At 36.7% G+C, this 8,918-nt stretch overlaps 1 long non-coding RNA gene across 1 annotated transcript; it reads left to right on the top strand.

The window, feature by feature from the left end:
* The first annotated feature begins 2,957 nt into the window (after positions 1-2,957).
* Positions 2,958-8,448, top strand: LOC131829468 (uncharacterized). Its single transcript, XR_009352861.1, has 2 exons — positions 2,958-5,225; positions 6,007-8,448. It is a non-coding gene; the product is annotated as an uncharacterized LOC131829468 (long non-coding RNA).
* Positions 8,449-8,918: the final 470 nt, after the last annotated feature.

The raw sequence follows: 8,918 nt of genomic DNA, 5'->3' as shown, positions 1-8,918 counted from the left end.
GTGTTTTTAATGAAAAACTTCATAAGAGGCATTTGGATCATTATTAATTTGAGAATATACCACTGGGGACTCTATTAGCATTTTCCCCTTCATTGCTTACTCACAAAGTTATTGTGATGGCTTTATTACTTCTATAACGCTTTATTATTTTTCTCCTGACTATTCCTGAGTTTCAGACTAACATTTCTCACCCCCCCAACCCTCTCAGGTGAGATTAGACTTCATAACTGCTCTCTGGGAGATCTTTATCTTTAACAACTCTTGAAAGAAACACACACACACACACAACTCTTCCACAAGTACAAACACAAGTGAGTCATTCCCTCACTTTCACAGTTTTTTCCATTTGTTAATATTACTCTACTTCCATTTATTTATTTGATAAATATTTATTGAACACCTTTGGTATATGCTGGGCACTCAAATATTGTGGACTTAAAGGTCAGTATTGCATGCTTTTCCTTTAAGCAGAGTGCAGTCTAGTGGCTATGAGAGACATATATCCAAGTATTACAATGAGTCATGATTAGGTGCCAGAAGTGAGGTAAGTGCAAAGTGCAGATGTAAATCAGCATTGGAAGGATAGCTAGGCAAACCCTTTTTAAATTGAAAATGAATGAGGGCAGGGGGCTTTCACGACCATGTTAGAGAGCTGGGACCAGAGATTCTCTTTATCCTCAAGGGAAGTCAGTTCATTCTCCCACAGTGTGTGCACCCCCCACACAAGCGATTAGTAGAGGATCCTGGCTGCGCAACACAACTCATTCATTCTCATTCCTCGGATTCAAGCCATTTATTTTCATTCCTCAAATAAAAAGCCTCCCGTCCCTTCGGGACTCCTGCCATCCGGGTACCATGTTCCAGCATCCTCCTTGCTGCTGTTCATCAAGACCCTTGTCACCCCTCCACATTTATCGGAGATCTTAGCACTCTGATCATTTGCTTTCTTGCCCATTTTCCCAGCCAACTTCAAGGTCAGCGCAGACAACCTGTACTAGCAAAACTTCTGCACCGTTCCCTGACCTCTACACGTCCAGGGAGGAGTGCTGCTTAGGCCCTCCCACCTGAATTTATCAGCACCGTCCTATTTTCTTGTCCTGGATTCTTAAACTCCCATTAGATCCTTCCTTATCTTCAGATTTCTCAGTCCCTCATTTTCAACACTCTAGTTATTTAACCACATTGAGACCATCAACACCTGACTCTCCCTTTTCTTTCTTTCTATTCTTCCAGGCTTTCTTGTCGTCTTCTCTTGACTTAATCGTGTCTGCCTAAACCGCAAAGGCTTATTCATGCCCTGGAGCCCAAGTGTGTCTCCTACAGCACCTGCCAAAGAAAACACACAGCTTTGCTTTGTCTTCTTTCCCTGCCTCACAGAAATCACTCTAAACCTCTACCAGCCAGTCTCCTCGATGCCCTGACTTGCTATTTTATTTATTAGTTTCAGTGGATGGCTGACGTTCAAATCATAAGAAAACAGTGACCGTCAGACCAGCACTGTTTTGACTTCTTGACCTCTTTCAGCCAACATCTTCAAGTTTCGTAAATTATTCCCTTCCATTTCAGTGGGAAGAGAGACACCCACAGCTAGAGAAAGCTATTCTCTCTGCCTTCAACTGGTGCTCATTTCCACCTATATCCCCAGTCACCTCCATCGGTCACCTTTTCTCTTCCTATAAGCCTCTCATTTTCTGGATATTAACATAGTCAAGTTTCTCTCAATGGAAAAACTAAACCCCTTTCTAATTGTGATTCCCGCTCCATCAATTTCCCCCCCTTCTCCTTTCACACCTAAGTAGCCACACACACACACACACACACACACACAAAGACATGTGCTCTTAGCCTCCACTTCCTCACCTGTGCTTTTTCAGTTTTTATGATAAAGTATTTTATACATATAAAATGATATGTGTATAAAAAGATGTAAATGACAATTAAAATGTATCCACAGCTTAGGAAGTACAGTATTACTGATGCCTTTGAAATATGCTTATATTTCTCTTCTCAATCCAACCCCAACCCCCAATAAAGGAATCATGAATTTTTTCAGCTTCTTATTTGCTTCTCTATAATTTATATATACCTCAATAATGCATAGTTTAGTTTTATAGGTTTTGATTTTATATAACATCTATCATACTGTTAGTATTTTTCTATGACTTGCTTTGTTTGTTCATTGTCTTTTTTAAAAAAAAATATTTTATTTATTTATTTGACAGAGAGAGTGATCACAAGTAGGCAGAGAGGCAGGCAGAGAGAGAGGGGGAATCAGGCTCCCCGCTGAGCAGAGAGTCTGATGTGGGGATCGATCCCAGGACCCTGAGATCATGACCTGAGCCGAAGGCAGAGACTTTAACCCACTGAGCCACCCAGGTGCCCCTGTTCATTGTCTATTCCACATTAGTTTTATGTAATTCATATATTATGATAAGCAGCAGCTGTGGTTCATAATGTGTTCTATCATGGGGTTTTACTATAAATAGATGTTTCTAGATATTGCTATTATTAGACTGAACCACATAAACTTCAGTTTTTACAGTTTAAAAAATTTGATTTTCAGTATTTTCTGTACTTTATTCTATAAAAATCCTGCTGCAAACGTTCTTAAACATGTTCTCCTATGCCATGTGTGAGACTTTTTCTAGGCCAAGGTAAAAGTGGAAATCATAGTTACAACAGCAGAAGCATCTCTATATATACTAAGTAATGTCAAATTGTTTTTCAGATTTATTGTTCCAGTTAGAATTGCCACCATCAGTGTTTAAGTGGTCCCGTTGTTTCACGTTCTTAACGTCACATGGTGTAACAGGAAAAAATAGTAAATCTGTAGGATATAAAATTATATAGTTCATTGTTCTAAAAAAGTTTTTATTAAGACTTTACTTTTAAAAAATATTTATTTATTTATTTATTTATTTATCTGAGAGAGAGAAAGAGCACATAAGTTGGGGGGGAGAGTCAGAAGGAGAAGTGGACACCCCAATAAACAGAGAACCTGAGGTGGGGCTCCATCCCAGGAACCTGGGATCATGACCTGAGCTGAAGGCAGACGCTTAACTGACTGAGCCACCCAATATCCTAAGACTATACTTTATTTTTTTTTAAGATTTTTAATTTCTTTCTTTAATTAGAGAGAGATCACAAGTAGGCAGAGAGGCAGGCAAAGAGAGGGGGAAACAGGCTCCCTGCTAAACAGAGAGCCCGATGCGGGACTCATTCCCAGGACTCTGAGATCATGACCGGAGCTGAAGGCAGAGGCTTAACCCACTGAGCCAAGCAGCCGCCCAAGACTGTACCTTTTGAGACCAGTTTAAGGTTTGCAGTGAAACTGAGAGGAAGGTACAGAAATTCCCCATTCATTCCCTGACTCCATACTTGCATACCCTCCCCCATTATTATTATTCCCCATACTATGTTTGTTATAATGATGAACCTGCATTGACACATCATAGTCACCCAAAGTCTACCGTTTACATTTTGGTTCCTCTGGGTGTTGTACATTCTGTGATGTGGGAAAATGCCTAATGACTGCATCCGTCATATGGCAGCATATAGAGTGATTTCACTGTCCTGAAAACCCACTGTTCTCTGCCTATTCATCCCTTCTTTTTCCCAGCCCCGGGAAACTACCAGTCTTTTTACAGTTTCCATAGTTTTTTCTTTTCCAGAATGTCATATAGTTGGGACTCTACAGTTGTAGCCTTTTCAGATTGGTCTTTTCCATTTAGCAATATGCATCTCAGTTTCCTCCATTTTTTTTTTCATGGCATGATACGTCTTTCTTTTTAGTGCTGACTAGCATTCCATTGTCTGGATGTACCTCAGTTTACCCATTCACCCACTGAAGGACATTTTGTTTGTTTTCAAGTTTGGGAAATTATGGATAAAGCTGCTATAAACACCTGCCTGCTGGGTTTTGTGTTTTCAGCTTATTTGGGTAAATACCAGGAGTATGGTTGCTGGGATGTCCAGTAGGAGGTGGTTTAGTTTTGTAAGAAACTGCTACTGCTGCCTTGTGTTCCAAACTGGTTATACTATTTTGCATTCCAGGGAACCAGGAATGAGAGTTGTTCTACATTCTTGCCAGCATGTGGTGTTGCAGATGCTCCAGATTTTTTCTATTCTACTAGGTGTGTGGTGGTATCTCACTGTTTTACTTTGCCTCTCCCTGATAGCATGTGACCTAAAGCATTTTCTCATCTGCTTATTTGATATCCGTGTATCTTCTTTGGTGAGAAGTCGGTTAAAACCTCAACTCTACAGTCAACTAATCTTCGACAAAGCAGGAAAGAATGTCCAATGGAAAAAAAGACAGCCTCTTCAATAAATGGTGCTGGGAAAATTGGACAGCCACATGCAGAAAAGTGAAATTGGACCATTTCCTTACACCACATAAAAATAGACTCAAAATGGATGAAGGACCTCAATGTGCGAAAGGAATCCATCAAAATCCTTGAGGAGAATACAGGCAGCAACCTCTTCGACCTCAGCCGCAGCAACATCTTCCTAGGAACATCGCTAAAGGCAAGGGAAGCAAGGGCAAAAATGAACTATTGGGATTTCATCAAGATCAAAAGCTTTTGCACAGCAAAGGAAACAGTTAACAAAATCAAAAGACAACTGACAGAATGGGAGAAGATATTTGCTAACGACATATCAGAGAAAGGACTAGTGTCCAGAACCTTTGGCCCATTTTTAATGGGGTTGTTTATTTTCTTATTGTTGAGTGATGAAGTCCCAGTGTTTTAGTGTCTTAGGTCTCTGAACTGTGAACTTCATAATGTGTCCGGAATTTTCTGCACCACTCAGGGGGAACAGGATGACTACAGCAGACTGGAGCTGGAATCTCCCTCTCCCCTCCCCAGGTCCATTGGGTTGTGATAATATCTCAGCAGGTTAGGCTCTGACTAACTAGCTTCTCCTGAGGTCAGGCCTTGTGAAGCAGAACACAGATGAACTGGTTTATTCTTAATTGGTTTCTTTTCTCCTCCCCCAGCCAGAGCACGATTTTTTCCTCTGATATTTATTATGGGAACCTGGTCAAGCCCTGAGATGTAAATTTTAGCAGTATTTTGCCTCCCGACCCCATAACTGGGTTCCTGTAGCGTTTTTCTCTCTCAGAGGTGTCCTTGCTGAGTGTAGCAACTCTTCCGTTCCAGCTCAGGCTTTATTACCCTGTCCCTGGTGCCCACGGTGCTGTCCACGAGTGAATCACAGCTCAGGTAAGCAGCTACACCCTTAATTTTCCTGCCTCTCCAGTCTCGGACGCAAAGGTTTCCTCTGACCTCCGCGCTTGTACAGTTCTGAGAAAAATTGTGATTTTCCATTCTTTTCAGCTTTTTGCTTGTTATTGGGATTCAGTGGCATTGTCCAAGCTCCTTGTGGGCAGAATTGGCTTTACTTACTCTGTTTTTTATTTTGTTTTGTTTGTTTTCCTGGTTAGTAATGAGGTTTTCATACTTGGATTGGCTGTTTGTGTATTTATGTTCTGATTTTTCTGCTTAAAAATTGTTTAGTAAAATCCGGATTATCTATAAGCTTTGGATGCTAATTGTTTTCAGTGCAACAGATTGCAAATGTGTCTTTCCAGTTGTGGCCTATTTTCCTCCTTTATTTTTAGGGTGTCCTTTGATGAACACCATAACATTCTTGATGTTAATGGAGTCCAATAGACTGATCCTTTTCTTTAGCTTTTGTTGTTGTGGTTGTTTTTAGTTTTGTTTTGAGTAACTTTTATTTCTTTTTTTAAAAATTATTTTCAATTAGCCAACATATAGCACATCATTAGTTTTCAATCTGGGGTTCCATGATTCATCAGTTGCATATAACACCCAGAGCTTTTGTGTTGTTGTTACTGTTAAATCCTTCCTACTCCACAATCAGGAACAAGTGTTTCTATTTTGCTACATAAAAATTTTGAAGTTTGGACTTTACCAATTTTTAAATCTACGTAAAACTGATTTTCTAGTAAGATATGAAATATGAATCCATTTTCATTTTTAGAACACATGGATACCAATTTCCAGGACACTACCTATGGAGTAGTTTGTCTTCTGCTCACAAGTGACTCTCTCAAGTTTGTTTATAAACTGGTTTAATTCAAGGTCTGCTCTTCACTTCCACTAGGCTGTTTGTGTATTTCTGCACCAAAGAAGCCATGATATCTATTAGGTCAAGCCTTTACACTTCATTTGTACCTTCTTGACTCTAACTCTTCTACTTAAATTGTCAAATAAGTCTTCTAAATTTCACGGAAAATCCAGTTCAGAATTTGGATGAAGTTTCATGGACTCTGTATATTAATTTTGGGATAAATGACATATTTGAAACACTGGGTCTTGTTATATATGAATATGTATCTTTCTTAATTTATGTATTTTAAAATATATTTCAAAAAATATGTATTTATCTTAAGAGAATTGACCATCTTATGTTAAGGTAATTTCTAATTACCTATGTTTGGTTCTGCAAATTGTGTTTTCTGTCTAACTTTTGTGTATTGATTTTGTATAGTTACTGAACTAAGTTCTTTTATTAATTTGAATAATTTATTACATTCTCTTGGGTTTTTAATGAAGATAATCCTGTCTCCTGCAAATAATGAGGTTTTTTCCTATTTTTATTCTTACATATTTTATTTCATTTTCGTATTTTCATGTGTTTTCTGGATCCTCTGTTCAATGTTGAGAATGTATGACAATAGTGGGCATCTTTCTTTTATTCCTCTCTTTAAAGAGAATGATTTTACTATTTCACCAATAAGTATGATGTTTCCTATGAAAAGTTTATAGATATTCCTTGCCAGTTAGGAAAGTTTCCTTCAACCCCAAGTTTGCTGAGAATTTCCAATATGAATGAATATTGTGTCCATCTTACTTGCAAAAAGGTGAGATGATTTTATGAATTTTTATTTTGTTAATTTATATTAATAATTTTTAAAATTTCAAATTTAAAAATTTTAAAAATGCTGACTCTTATTTTTTGAGTAAAGCCAACTTAGTAGTATTTGATTGCTGGATTGAGTTTGTCAATATGTTGCAGGATTTTTGCATCTGTATTTATAATAGAGACTGAACCTACAATTTTTCTTGTGAAACTTTCTTTATTGGGTTTTGGAATCAAGATTCTAATAGTCTCCTAAAGCAAGTAAAAAAGAAGTATGTCATTATTTTTTATTTTCTGGAAGAATTTATGTGATATGGGAATTATTTCCTCCTTACAAATAACAGTGTATTGATTTTGTGTAGTTACTGAATGAAGTTCTTTTATTAATTTGAATAATTCGTTACATTTTCTTAGGTTTTGATTTGCAAGTAGATTCTGTAAAATTTGTGGTTACACAAAGGACATGGTTTTTGTTTTTTGTTTTTTTTTTTTTTTGTGAGAAGACAACGGTCTAATTGTTTTCAGTAATTATAAGATAACATAGGTCTTTTAGTTCTTTCATAAGTCCACTTGTGTAAGAGACAATTTCCTGGAAATGTGCTGATCTCCTGTAAGTTATCTCATTTAGTATTGTCTACACTTCACTATTGTTAGAGCTTTTATTTCTTCTGAAGCTTTGCTAATATTGTTTGTATCTTTCCCCTTTTTCTTTGATCAATTTTGCCTGAGATATCTTTGTTTTTTCAAGATCAGATTTGTTTTTGCTTCTCTCCTTATTATATCTTTATTTTCTACTTTATTAATTTCTGATTCTATCTTTATCACCCCCTACTTTTTGGTTTATTTTGTCAGTATTCTTCTCAGTTGAGATAGCTGCTTGATTTTCTAATACAAAAGCCTTATCACATAAGGCTATAAATTTCTCTCTATAAGCTATATTATCTGTAGCCTACATGTTCTGATAGAATTTTTCATGATAATAAAATTTTCTAATATTTCTTTTGATTGCTTTCTGTTTAGAAGTGTTTTCAAATTTCTAGATTCTTTTCATAATATTTTTATGAAAGACTTCAAACTTAATTTTACTGTAGTTACAGAATGTGATTCATAGTGAATCTTCCATATTTGTTAAAAGTAGTTCTATAACTTTTTCATGGTTTCTGTCTACCGGCATTAAGTATCATCAGTGCTTGAAAGTAATGTATTGCCTCTAATTGTTTTGTGTTTTATTCTACATTATACCATTAGTTTAAGCCTGTTATTTGTATTCTCAAGGTTTTTTATACCTTAGTGATTTTGGAGGGTGTCTGTTTGATCTATGGATAAAGATTATGTCTAAAAATTACTCACTATAATTTGTCCATCTCTCTCTGTTAATTTTTACTGTAAACATTTTGAATTGTGAAATTCAGTGCATGAGAGTTCTTAATCATTAGACAGTTGACCTCTAACTGAAAGAATCCTTTTTACCTTAAGGTAAAAAGCTATTTTTTTTTTCTGCTATTCATATAGTCACATTAATTTTTGTTCACCCTTTCATTAAAAAATGTTTGTATCTTAGTTTTATTTCTACTGTCTTATTTTATGGTTTTTGTATATGCTAAATACAGCTTAAAATGAATCTGTACTTTCCTGCACTTCATACAAGGATTTTAGCACGTTTTAACTCTGATCATGCTCTTTCTGACTTAGTTGCTATTTTAGTTCTATCTTGATTATTCTTTTCCCCACACTCTTGCTGAAAACACCCAGAGGTGTGTCACAGCCTTCCATAATTCTCTTTCCTTGAGTGTAGGCAGAGCCTATGATTTGCCTCTAAGCAATAGAATGCCACTCCCTTGATTAGGTTACATTATATGGCAAAGGTGACAGGATGACATACATAGTGGTTATTGTTTTATACAGACTGGAGAGAATCTCTAATAACTTGAAGAAGTTAGCTAGCTTCCCTATTGTGGGAGGGCCTGTTAAATGAGGTGGCCTCCAGCTAAAAGCCAGTAAAAGGTTTGGGTTTTCAGTTGTAGAGACTC

This window comes from Mustela lutreola, chromosome 4, assembly GCF_030435805.1.
Source record: "Mustela lutreola isolate mMusLut2 chromosome 4, mMusLut2.pri, whole genome shotgun sequence".
Lineage (NCBI taxonomy): Eukaryota > Metazoa > Chordata > Mammalia > Carnivora > Mustelidae > Mustela > Mustela lutreola.
Note: the sequence above shows the minus strand (reverse complement) of the source record. Positions and strands in the feature narration are given on the sequence as shown.